The sequence below is a fragment of the Balaenoptera borealis genome (genome assembly GCF_965194805.1).
Source record: "Balaenoptera borealis genome assembly, chromosome: X".
Classification (NCBI taxonomy): Eukaryota; Metazoa; Chordata; class Mammalia; order Artiodactyla; family Balaenopteridae; genus Balaenoptera; species Balaenoptera borealis.
In genome coordinates, this window is record NC_138881.1 from 73524310 (window position 1) to 73538303 (window position 13994).

The 13994-nt window shown below is 34.1% G+C and overlaps 1 pseudogene across 1 annotated transcript in view; it reads right to left on the reverse strand.

Annotated features, from left to right (window-relative positions):
- LOC309620545 (DNA (cytosine-5)-methyltransferase 3A pseudogene) overlaps positions 1-13994 on the reverse strand; it is a 396604-nt pseudogene that overhangs the window by 38866 nt on the left and 343744 nt on the right. The window contains exon 2 of the transcript XR_014249896.1: positions 1264-10740. The product of XR_014249896.1 is annotated as a DNA (cytosine-5)-methyltransferase 3A pseudogene (transcript). The remainder of the gene's footprint in view (positions 1-1263; positions 10741-13994) is intronic.

The following is a 13994-nucleotide window of genomic DNA, read 5'->3' on the forward strand; positions in this document are numbered from 1 at the left end:
GCCCATCTCTCACAGAGTATTAAGCAACTATCCCATGCTGTTTTAAATATTATTTATATCTGTAAAACATTTGAGATGATTTTATTATTAACTTTTGAATTTTGATACAGGAAACTAATTTAACTTACAGTTGACTACAATTGCTACATATATGAATTCTTTTAAAGTGAGAAATTGTAACCAATAAATTATTTTCAAATATAATACAATATTTTACAAATAGACTTCATTTTATAGAATTTTATTTTCACAGCAGAATTTAGCAGAAAGTGCAGAGTTCCCATATGCACTCTCTTCACACACAGACACAGCCTCCCCCACCATCAACATCCCACACCTGAGTGGTACCTTTGTTACAATCAATGAAAAACATTGACACCTTATTATCACAGAAAGCTCATAGTTTGTATTAGGGTTCATTCTTGGTGTTGTACTAATTTTTAGACTTTTTAACTAAAATTTAATGAATTTTATATTTTAAACATTTAATTAAATATTTCTTACTTTTAATTTAATAAATCTGATGGGGGCCTCCAACATATATTTGGTAACTTTCATGTATTTTCACAAGTCCTTGAAAACACTCATTTTTTAAATTAATTTTTATTGGAGTATAGTTGCTTTACAATGCTGTGTTAGTTTCTGCTGTCCAGCAAAGTGAATCAGTTATACATATACATATATCCACTCTTTTTTAGATTCCCTTCCCATTTAGTTCACCACAGAGTACTGAGTAGAGTTCCCTGTGCTAGATAGTAGGTTCTCATTAGTTTTCTATTTTATATATAGTAATGTATATATGTCAATCCCAATATCCCAATTTTTCCCACCCCCACTTCCTGCCTTGGTAACCATAAGATTGTTTTCTACATCTGTGACTCTATGTCTGCTTTGCAAATAAGTTCACCTTTACCATTTTTCTAAATTCCACATATAAGCAATATTATACAATATTTGTCTTTCTCTTTCTGACTTACTTCACCCTGTATGACAATCTCTAGGTCCATCCATGTCACTGCAAATGGCATTTTTCCTTCTTTTTTATGGCTGAGTAATATTCCATTGTATTTATGTGCTACATCTTCTTTATCCATTCATCTGTCAATGGACATTTAGGTTTCTTCTATGTCCTGGCTACTGTAAATAGTGCTGCAGTGAAAATTGGGGTGCATGTACCTTTTTGAATTATGTTTTTTCCAGACATATGCCCAGGAGTGGGATTCCTGGGTCAATGGTAGTTCTATTTTTAGTTTTTTAAGGAACCTCCATACTGTTCTCCATAGTGGTTGTACCAATTTACATTCCCACCAACAGTGTAAGAGAGTTGCCTTTTCTCCACAGCCTCTCCAGCATTTATTGTTTGTAGATTTTTGATGATGGCCATTCTGACTCGTTTGAGGTGATACCTCATTGTAGTTTTGATTTGCATTTCTCTACTAATTAGCGATGTTGTGCATCTTTTCATGTGTTTTTTGGCTATCTGTATGTCTTCTTTGGATAAATGTCTACTTAGGTCTTCTGCCCATTATATGATTGGGTTGTTTGTTTTTTTGATATTTACCTGTGTGAGCTATTTGTATATTTTGGAGATTAATCCCTTATCAGTTGCTTCATTTGAAAATATTTTCTCCTAATCTGAAGGTTGTCTTTTCGTTTTGTTTATGGTTTCCTTTGCTGTGCAAAAGCTTTTAAGTTTAATTAGGTCCTATATGTTCATTGTTGCTTTTATTTCCTTTACTTTAGGTGGTGGATCAAAAAAGATCTTGCTGTGATTTAGAATAGTGGGGGACTTTAACACCCCACTTACACCAATGGACAGATCATCCAGACAGAAAATTAATAAGGAAACACAAGCTTTAAAGGACACATTAGACCAAATAGACTTAGTTGATATTTATAGGACATTCCTTTTGAGAGCAGCAAAATACACTTTCTTTTCAAGTGCACACAGAATATTCTCCAGGATAGATCACATCTTGGATCACAAATGAAGTCTTAGTAAATTTTTAAAAATTGAAATCATATTAAGCATCTTTTCTGACCACAATGATATGAAATTAGAAATCAATTACAGAGGAAAAAAAACATATAAACACAAACGCATGGAAGCTAAGCAATATGTTATTAAATAACCAATGGGTCAATGAAGAAATCAAATAGGAAATCAATAAAATACCTAGAAACAAATGACAATGAAAACACGTTGATCCAAAACCCATGAGACATAGCAAAAGCAGTTCTAAGAGGGAAGTTTAGAGCAATACAATCTTACCTCAGGAAACAAGAAAAATCTCAAATAAACAACCTATCCTTACACCTAAAGCAACTAGAGAAAGAATAACAAAGCCTAAAATTAGTAGAAGGAAAGAAATCATAAAGATCAGAGTAGAAATAAATGAAATAGAGATTAAGAAAACAATAGGAAAAATCAATGACACAAAAAGCTTGTGCTTTGAGAACATAAAACTGATAAATCTTTAGCCAGACTCATCAAGAAAAAAAGGGAGAGAGCTCAAATCAATAAAATTAGAAATGAAAAAGAAGTTACAACTGACACCGGAGAAATACAAAGGATTATAAGACACTGCTACAAGCAACTATATGCCAATAAAATGGACAACCTAGAAGAAATGGACAAATTCCTAGAAAGGTACAACCTTCCCAGAATGAACCAGGAAGAAATAGAAAATATGAACAGACCAATCACAAGTACAGAAATTGAAAGTGTGATTAAAATACTCCCAATAAGCAAAAGTCTAGGACCAGATGGCTTCACAGGCAAATTCTACCAAACATTTAGAGAAGAGTAAACACCTACCCTTCTGAAACTCTTCCAAAAAACTGCAGAGGGAGGAACACTCCCAAGCTCATTCTAAGAGACCACCATCATCCTGCTACCAAAACCAGACAAAGATATCACAAAAAAAGAAAAGTATAGGCCAATATTACTAATGAACATAGATACAAAAATCCTCAATGAAATACTAGTAAACCAAATCCAACAACATATTAAAAGGATCATGTACACTGATGAAGTGGGATTTATCCCATAGATGCAAGTATTCTTTAATATATGCAAATAAATCAACGTGATACACCACATTAACAAATTGATGAATAAAAACCATATGAACAAACACTCATTTAAGTGTTAGTGTGTTCCAGGTCCTGCTTTTAGGTTTTACATATATTAATTTACTTAACCTTCACAACTTAATGAGGTAGGTACTACTATTACTTTCATTTTACAGGTGAGAAAATTGAGGTATAAGTAGTACACCCAAGGTTATAAAACTAGTAAATGGAAAAGCTGTGATTCAAATTGAGACAGTTTAGATAAAAAAATTAATTCATGCTCTTCTTCCTTTGGTTGTGCTTCTCTAAGCATTCTGGCTCTGGTACCTGCTCATAACAGGATCTTTTGCTGAGCCTCCTCAAACTTGAGCATTTGGCAATGTAAACATAGGTTTGGTAGTAACTTTATTATCTCCATTTTAAAAGCATTTTTGGAACTTTTCAACAAAGTAACTTTTTATATTCACACACACACACGTTTGTCAACAGACATGTACTTACATATAGCTGAAAACAAAATAACATTCTGCAGCAGCTAGTTTAGGAATGTTCAACAAATATACTTTCAGGTTATAATGGCATCTGAACTTCCTTAACTTTTTAGTTACCTTGCCTGGGCTAAGATATGGGCAGTTACCCCAAAGTGTTATTTGCTTAGTCATAGCAAAGATTGTTTCACTGCAAAAGCATCAGAATGTATAATATCTGGAAGAGACCATGGAAGCTAGTGTGTCAAAATTCCTTTCTTTTTTCTTTTTAACATCTTTATTGGAGTATAATTGCTTTACAATGTTGTGTTAGTTTCTGATGTATAACAAAGTGAATCAGCTGTATGTATACATATATCCCCATACCCCCTCCCTCTTGCATCTCTCTCCCACCATCCCTATCCCACCCCTCTAGGTGGTCACAAAGCACCAAGCTGATCTCCCTGTGCTATGCAACTGCTTCCCACTAGCTATCTATCTTACATTTGGCAGTGTATATATGTCAATGCTACTCTCTCACTTCATCCCAGCTTACAAGTTATTTTGCAGCTATGGTGATACTAAGAGATGGTATGGGCTCCTTGAATGCCAATTTCCTTATTTTTCTTCCCAGCAGAATAATTTGTCTTCTATTTCTGTTCATGTGATGTTTTACTTACACTTGTATAAAATATTTATCAAGCTTAGTCAAACTTATTTTTGCTTTCCCTGACTACATTTTGGGTTTTTTGAGGTCTTTATGTTTTATTTTAAAATACCTTTTAACTCCAATGATCTCTAAGTATCTGGCTGATAATATGCACTAACTTAGATTCAGTCAATTATTTGTTAAAGTGTAATATATTTTTCTGCACACTTTCCTCTGAGAAAATGATAACATCAGCTGCCAAGGATTTATTATAATAGCACCTCATATTTATATAACAGAATATGTATGGTACTGTTTGCTCACCCATGTTCTCACTTGGTTCTTCCAATAACTCTAATAATTAAAAAAAGAAAAACATACAATCCCACAATTTATTGTGGAATTTGGAAGGCCACCTTGGAAGATAAAAATCCAATATTTTTTAGTACAATTACAGGCTTAGACCATGTCCAGTGACAAATCTGCTGGCCAGTGCAAGACACGTATAGTACTATGAATCAAGACAATGAATATCTTAAGTGCATTAAACATTTGAATATATTTCAAAGGATCTATGAATAGTTTCAAACTTTGTTTTGACATAAGGGATATAATTGTTAGAGTGCTGATTAATATCCATGCTTTATGTCACTTGATATACTTTTATTCATTCAACAAGAATACCCATACAAGTGCATGAGGATGAATATATGTATGCGTTCAGGTAATGGGAAACAGTTTGATGTGACTGAAGTCCTAATTACTATTTGTGGCAATGATGGGCTGTGAGGAGTCAGGAAATGAGGCTGAAAAGGAATTCTAAAGACTTATTTAATATTCTTTATAATATGCTAAGTAATTTAGATTTGATTCTATAAGCAAGAAGACCAATTAAAGTTTTCAAGTAAGGGAGTCATATCTTTGAGATTCTAGAAATCTAAATCTCATAGGATTGTGCAATAAGAAGTGAAAGTTGTAGTGAAGAGATAAACATTGATTTGAGGGCTACTTTTGAAGTAGAATTGATGGAACTTGTTGAATAACATGTAGAGAGGTGATAAGAGAGAGAGGATTTAAGGATGAATAAAGCTCATAGCTTGGGCCACTAGAAGAAAAAAGTAACATTAGTAGATATATAGAAAGAGGATTAGAAACATCATGTAAGGCTGCAATAGATTCCCATAACATTCAGACGGAAGGCTACTCATGCTAGTACTGACCTAACATCACCATTTTTGTTATATGGTGGAAGGAGTAATTAGGTGCCATTATCATAGCCAATTAAGGATAGTTGAATAACCAAGTCACATTTCTAATTAATTTTACTATTTGAAATAAGGCACAAGATTGTACAATAGAAAAAACTAAAAATGCAAAACTCAAACATCGGGATTATCATTCCTATAACTCATTAAATTCTTGCAATTAATATTAAGTCTCTTTCCTCACTTCTCCGCATATTGAAAAGTCTATGATAAGAAAACCTTAACTAGTGGAACAAATTACCTTTACCTGGTTAATCATGCATTGCTTATCAACCCTATGCACTAGTTGATAAAACAAGAGAGATTTACTCTTGCTTCAAAACAAAAAGTTTTGACAGCAATTCAAGTATAATTAATGAATTATTATACTCGTTTGAACCATATGAATCTGTCAATTTTTGACTGCTTTTGACCTACAAAAATAGCGTTCATATAATTCAATCTAATTGTTATCAGTGACCTACTTAAATTCCTGCTGTGGTAGATGTAATATGTACTTGGATTTCTAGTGATACTATGTATCTTTAAAAATAGGTCGTCTTGATTAAGCAACTGACAGACATCTGTTTTACTGCTGATCAGAATGCAAGTTCTGATATTTGTCAGACTTTTCCAATGGCCAACTTTATTTTCGTTTTGAAAATATTATGCAAACCATCAGCAATCATTCAAAATGTACAGAACTAAAATGACTAAGCAGCTAGCAAAACCACCAACTTCAGTAGTATATTGTTATGTAGCACTTCTAGAGGATTTGTCAGTATAAAAACTCAAAAGGGCCATGATTTCTACTTTTATTAAGTGTTCACTGATATTTGGTTCTTAACAAAGGTGAGAAGGCAACACAGATTTTCAATATTTTTGGACTCAATTTTATGCTTCTTTTGTGTTTTATGTTTGTTTTACCAAAACATAAAGTTTATTCTGATGTTATAGAAAAATACATTAAAACTTATTTTTATGTTTATACTAGAAAGTAAATGTTAGAAAATAGATTCTCAAAGAAAAAGGCATTCACAGAAGCAATTTGGGTCAGAAGAATAACAATAGTATTTAAGAAAAGCAGAGAATGCTTTCTTAATGACGGCTATATTTGTTTTACTTTAAGAAACTTAAGACAATTACCATATGATATTGCTTATTTGTGGAATCTAAAAGAATGGTACAAATGAAGTCGTTTGCAGAACAGAAATGGAGCCACAGATGTGGAGAACAAACTTGTGATTACCAGGGGAGAAGGAGGGGGAGGGGTAGACTGGGAGATTGGGATTGACATGTACACACTACTATATATAAAATAGATAACTAATAAGAACCTACTGTATGGCACAGGGAACTCTACTCAATACTCTGTAATGACCTATATGGGAAAATAATCTAAAAAAGAATGGATATCTGTATATGTACAGCTGGTTCACTTTGCTGTACAGCAGAAACTGACACAACATTGTAAATCAACTATTACTCCAATAAAAATTAATTTAAAAAAGAAACCTTCAATTTTAAGGTTTATTGTTGCTTAATAACAGCATTAATGGAAGAAAAAAACACCATATTAAATGCATCCATATATGCATGCATTCTTATTCCAGAAACATTGATATGTGAAAAAGCATGGATCTTAGAATCAAAGAAACATGGTGTTCTTTATGGCCCAGTTAGGAATTTTCCCAGAAGTTCACAGGAATGAGAAACACTGATGTACAACAAACAACCAGTAGGTGAAGACAAAATGGAGAAGTTATAATGAAAAAGATAGGATATCCTTTATTTGCTATAATTTATAACACTGGCATTGAAGAAGTGCAAAACAGTTTTCTTTCTTTTTTGCTAATTATTTTCACTCCACCCACATACACATCTTTTCATATGTAATATTGCTATGCTTCCCATGCACCTCGAGAAAAAGAAGTTTAGCTTATCATGATGTGTATAGGGAATAATTTCAAAAAGAGTTATTTTATATGTATGAAGAAATAATTCTATTTTCTAGCTCCCATAAGGATAAAGCCTGCTTATATATGCAATACCTCACAGGGTCTGAGTCTATGGATTTAGATTTATGTTATAAAGGGTCCAAGTGGATGGTTAATTTCCTATCACAGCATAATGCTTATATATATTCTCTCACACACATATGCATTTAATAGACTTTATTTTATAGAGCAGTTTTAGATTTACAGAAGTTTTGAGCAGAAAGTACAAAGAGTTCCCATATCCCTTGCTCTCTGCACAGACTTTTCCCTATTATTAATATATTGCATTAATGTGGTACATTTGTTAAAATGGTTGGAACAATGTTTTTAATGGACTTTACTTTTTACAGGAGTTTTAGGTTCATGGCAAAATTGAACATAAAGAGTGTTCCCCTAAACCCCCTACCCCCACACATAAACAGTTTTCCTCACTATCAACATGTCATTCCAGAGTAGTATACAGTTAATACCTTGAACAATGTGGGGCTTAGGGACATCAACACCCCGCACAGTAAAAAATCTGAGTATAGCTTTAGACTCCTCTAAAACTTAACTACTAGTAGCCTACTGTTGGCCAGAAACCTTACTAATAACATAAACAGCCGATTAACATATATTTTGTATGTTTATGTGTATTATATACAGTATTCTTACAATAAAGTAAGCTAGATAAAAGAAAAGGTTATTAAGAAAATCATAAGGAAGAGAAAATATATTTATAGTGCTGTACTGTATTTATTGATACCATAAGTTTACATCATCTGTTTACAAGATGAATTGTCTGTCTTGTCAGTACTCACATCAATATTGTCTCATATGATACAAAACTCTTTAATGTGATATGTATTATTAACACTAGATATCAAAATGAAAAGATAATGTGAAAAGTAAATTCATATTTATTTACAGATATAATGATTTATGCATTGATAACAAAGAAGCAGCAATATGATTGCTCCATGGTAGCCTAGTGTAATAGATATGATTGCTTCACAATAGCCTAGCCTGTACACTAATGATGAATCATTATAAATTTTTATGACATACAGTATTATACTCATATTCATAATATAATGGAAATATGGTTATATACTTTTAAAAAACAACTTACCTGGGATGATAGGTTGATATGTAGTTTTTCCAATTATATAGGAGTATAGTTGCTTTACAACGTTGTGTTCATTTCTTGCTGTACAGCAAAGTGAATCAGTCATACGTATATATATATATCCACTCTTTTTTAGATTTCCTTCCCATTTAGGTCACCACAGAGCATTGAGTAGAGTTCCCTGTGCTATACAGTAGTTTTGAAAGCAGTGCTGTAAAACAGTAAGAAAACTAACATGGTATTAATTTTACATTAAATAGAACTCACCTTACGCCTATGTAAGGATAGACTATCCACTTCAATACAAGTCTTCTACATGATGTTCCACACTATGAATACTTAGGCCATGATGACGATGATGATGAAACAAAAATGTCTCATCCAGTTCTTGTCGTACAATTATTAGATTTTCACATGAAGACTCACACATACACAACAGATAAGTTATTAACAGTACAGCACAATGATTAGTTACTATTCATTAGGTGGGTGTGGATCATCATAAAAGTCTTTATCCTCTTCATCTCCACATTGAGTAGGCTAAGGAGGAGGTAGAGGAGGGGTTTGTCTTGCTGTCTCAGAGGTGGCAAAGGTGGAAGAGTTGGAGGAGAAGGAAGGTAGGCAGAAGAGACAGGCATACTTGGTGAAACTTTACAGAAATACATTGTAATTTCTGTCTATTTTGCTTTTTTATTTCTCTAAAACTGTTTCTATATGGCACTGATCCTTCTTCCACTGTTTGCTGCTAAAGCAGTTTCAGTGACCATATCATGGAAGGACCCATGTCCTATAAGAAGTCAAAAGCAGTCTTGAATATGTGGAACCCTTCTGCCAGATTGTCTACATCAGTTTTTTTTTCTGGCACTACTTTTTCTAAGTCTTCTTCCTCATTGTCTGGCACTGGTTCAGAAGCACTCATCCTAATCAAGTAGTCTTCTTTTAATTCCTCTGGTGTGCTGTCAACTGGTTCTTTTTTAATTAATTTTTATTGGAGTATAGTTGATTTACAATGTTTTGTTAGTTTCTGCTGTACAGCAAAGTGAATCAGTTATATGTATACATATATCCAGTCTTTTTTAGATTATTTTCCCATATAGGTCATTACAGAGTATTGAGTAGAGTTCCCTGTGCTGTACAGTAGGTCTTTAGTAGTTATCTATTTTATATATAGTAGTGTGTACATGTCAATACCAATCTCCCAATTTATCCCTCCCCCCCTTTCCCCCTAGGTAAACATAAGTTTATTTTCTACATCTGTGACTATATTTCTGTTTTGTAAATAAGTTCATTTGTACCATTTTTTTTTTAGATTCCACATATAAGCAATATCATATGATATTTGTCTTTCTCTGTCTGACTTACTTCACTCAGTATGACAGTCTCCAGCAATTCAACTTTTTCCTTGTAACATTATGACTGTTCTGTTGTTCTTAGGGACAATTCCAGCATGATTAGTGGCACTTCATATGGGTTCCATCATGTTATTACAAGGTTTACAGTATTGTACAAAACACAATGAGCATTGCACTAAACACAATGAAAAATACGTGAGAACCATAAGAGATCACTTTTTACTGTAAATCAAAATTTACTGGAGAGTTGAACTGCTCATGGGAGATTATTAGCATCACATGATTTAAGCAGATATTTGAAACACTTGAGCCACGGCAATAGCAACAGAAGGTGACTACAAACTTATTACAGTAGTACAGTATATACTAGAGTTAATTTTATGCAATTATAGTTTAATACTACATCTTTATATTTGTTTACATTTCTCTCCACTGGGAATGGTGCCATGTACAATCTGCATTTACGTGCCTAACTTTATTTTTTTTTTAACATCTTTATTGGAGTATAATTGCTTTACAATGGTGTGTTAGTTTTTGCTTTATAACAAAGTGAATCAGTTATACATATACATAAGTTCCCATATCTCTTCCTTCTTGCGTCTCCCTCCCTCCCAAACTCCCTATGCCACCCGTCTAGGTGGTCACAAAGCACAGAGCTGATCTCCCTGTGCTATGCGGCTGCTTCCCACTAGCTACCTATTTTACGTTTGGTAGTGTATATATGTCCATGCCACTCTCTCATTTTGTCCCAGATTACCCTTCCCCCTCCCTGTATCCTCAAGTCCATTCTCTATTAGGTCTGTGTCCTTATTCCCTTCTTGCCCCTATGTTCTTCATGACCTTTTTTTCTTTTCTCTTAGATTCCATATATATATATATATATATATATATATATATATATATATATATATATATATATATATATATATATTACCATACCGTATTTGTTTTTCTCTTTCTGACTTACTTCATTCTGTATGACAGCCTCTAGGTCCATCCAGCTCATTACAAATAACTCAATTTCATTTCTATTTATGGCTGAGTAATATTCCATTGTAAATATGTGCCACATCTTCTTTTTTTTTTTTAAACATCTTTATTGGAGTATAATTGCTTTACAATGGTGTGTTAGTTTCTGCTTTATAACAAAGTGAATCAGTTATACATATACATATGTTCCCATATCTCTTCCCTCTTGCATCTCCCTCCCTCCAACACTCCCTATCCCACCCCTCTAGGTGGTCACAAAGCACCGAGTTGATCTCCCTGTACTATGCGGCTGCTTCCCACCAGCTATCTATTTTACATTTGGTAGTGTATATATGTCTATGCCACTCCCTCACCCTGTCACATCTTACCCCTCCCCCCCCATATCCTCAAGTCCATTCTCTAGTAGGTCTGTGTCTTTATTCCTGTCTTGCCACTAGGTTCTTCATGACCTTTTTTTTCCCTTAGATTCCATATATATGTGTTAGCATACTGTATTTGTTTTTCTCTTTCTGACTTACTTCACTCTGTATGACAGACTCTAACTCCATCCACCTAACAACAAATACCTCCGTTTCATTTCTTTTAATGGCTGAGTAATATTGCATTGTATATATGTGCCACATCTTCTTTATCCATTCATCTGATGATGGACACTTAGGTTGCTTCCATGTCCTGGCTATTGTAAATAGAGCTGCAATGAACATTTTGGTACATGACTCTTTTTGAATTGTGGTTTTCTCAGGGTATATGCCCAGTAGTGGGATAGCTGGGTCGTATGGTAGTTCTATTTTTAATTTTTTAAGGAACCTCCATACTGTTCTCCATAGTGGCTGTATCAATTTACATTCCCACCAACAGTGAAAGAGTGTTCCTGTTCCTCCACACCCTCTCCAGCATTTATTGTTTCTATATGTTTTGGTGATGGCCATTCTGATCGGTGTGAGATGATATCTCATTGTAGTTTTGATTTACATTTCTCTAATGATTAATGATGTTGAGCATTCTTTCATGTGTTTGTTGGCAATCTGTATATCTTCTTCGGAGAAATGTCTATTTAGGTCTTCTGCCCATTTTTGGATTGGGTTGTTTGTCTTTTTGTTATTGAGCTGCATGAGCTGCTTGTAAATCTTGGAGATTAATCCTTTGTCAGTTGCTTCATTTGCAAATATTTTCTCCCATTCTGATGGTTGTCTTTTGGTCTTGTTTATGGTTTCCTTTGCTGTGCAAAAGCTTATAAGTTTCATTAGGTCCCATTTGTTTATTTGTGTCTTTATTTCCATTTGTCTAGGAGCTGGGTCAAAAAGGATCTTGCTGTGATTTATGTCATAGAGTGTTCTGCCTATGTTTTCCTCTAAGAGTTTGATAGTGTCTGGCCTTACACTTAGGTCTTTAATCCATTTTGAGTTTATTTTTGTGTATGGTGTCAGGGAGTGTTCTAATTTCATACTTTTACATGTACCTGTCCAATTTTCCCAGCACCACTTATTGAAGAGGCTGTCTTTTCTCCACTGTATATGCTTGCCCCCTTTATCAAAGATAAGGTGACCATATGTGCGTGGCGTAATCTCTGGGCTTTCTAACCTGTTCCATTGATCTATATTTCTGTTTCTGTGCCAGTACCAGACTGTCTTGATTACTGTAGCTTTGTAATACAGTCTGAAGTCAGGGAGCCTGATTCTTCCAGCTCCGTTTTTCGTTCTCAAGATTGCTTTGGCTATTCGGGGTCTTTTGTGTTTCCACACAAATTGTGAAATTTTTTGTTCCAATTCTGTGAAAAATGCCAGTGATAGTTTGATAGGGATTGCATTGAATCTGTAGATTGCTTTGGGTAGTAGAGTCATTTTCACAATGCTGATTCTTCCAATCCAAGAACATGGTATATCTCTCCATCTATTTGTATCATCTTTAATTTCTTTCATCAGTGTCCTATAATTTTCTGCATACAGGTATTTTTTCTCCTTAGGTAGGTTTATTCCTAGATATTTTATTCTTTTTGTTACAATGGTAAACGGGAGTGTTTTCTTAATTTCACTTTCAGATTTTTCATCATTAGTGTATAGGAATGCAAGAGATTTCTGTGCATTAATTTTGTATCCTGCTACTTTACCAAATTCATTGATTAGCTCTAGTGGTTTTCTGGTAGCATCTTTAGGATTCTCTATTTATAGTATCATGTCATCTGCAAACAGTGACAGCTTTACTTCTTCTTTTCTGATTTGGATTCCTTTTATTTCTTTTTCCTCTCTGATTGCTGTGGCTAACACTTCCAAAACTATGTTGAATAATAGTGGTGAGAGTGGGCAACCTTGTCTTGTTCCTGATCTTAGTGGAAATGGTTTCAGTTTTTCACCATTGAGGACAATGTTGGCTGTGGGTTTGTCATATATGGCCTTTATTATGCTGAGGAAAGTTCCCTCTATGCCTACTTTCTGCAGGGTTTTTATCATAAATGGGTGTTGAATTTTGTCAAAAGCTTTCTCTGCATCTATTGAGATGATCATATGGTTTTTCTCCTTCAATTTGTTAATATGATGTATCACGTTGATTGATTTGCGTATATTGAAGAATCCTTGCATTCCTGGGATAAACCCCACTTGATCATGGTGTATGATCCTTTTAATGTGCTGTTGGATTCTGTTTGCTAGTATTTTGTTGAGGATTTTTGCGTCTATGTTCATCAGTGATATTGGCCTGTAGTTTTCTTTCTTTGTAACATCTTTGTCTGGTTTTAGTATCAGGGTGATGGTGGCCTCGTAGAGTGAGTTTGGGAGTGTTCCTCCCTCTGCAATATTTTGGAAGAGTTTGAGAACGATAGGTGTTAGCTCTTCTCTAGATGTTTGATAGAATTCGCCTGTGAAGCCATCTGGTCCTGGGCTTTTGTTTGTTGGAAGATTTTTAATCACAGTTTCAATTTCAGTGCTTGTGATTGGTCTGTTCATATTTTCTATTTCTTCCTGGTTCAGTCTGGGCAGGTTGTGCATATCTAAGAATCTGTCCATTTCTTCCAGGTTGCCCATTTTATTGGCATAGAGTTTCTTGTCATAATCTCTCATGATCATTTGTATTTCTGCAGTGTCAGTGGTTACTTCTCCTTTTTCATTTCTAATTCTAT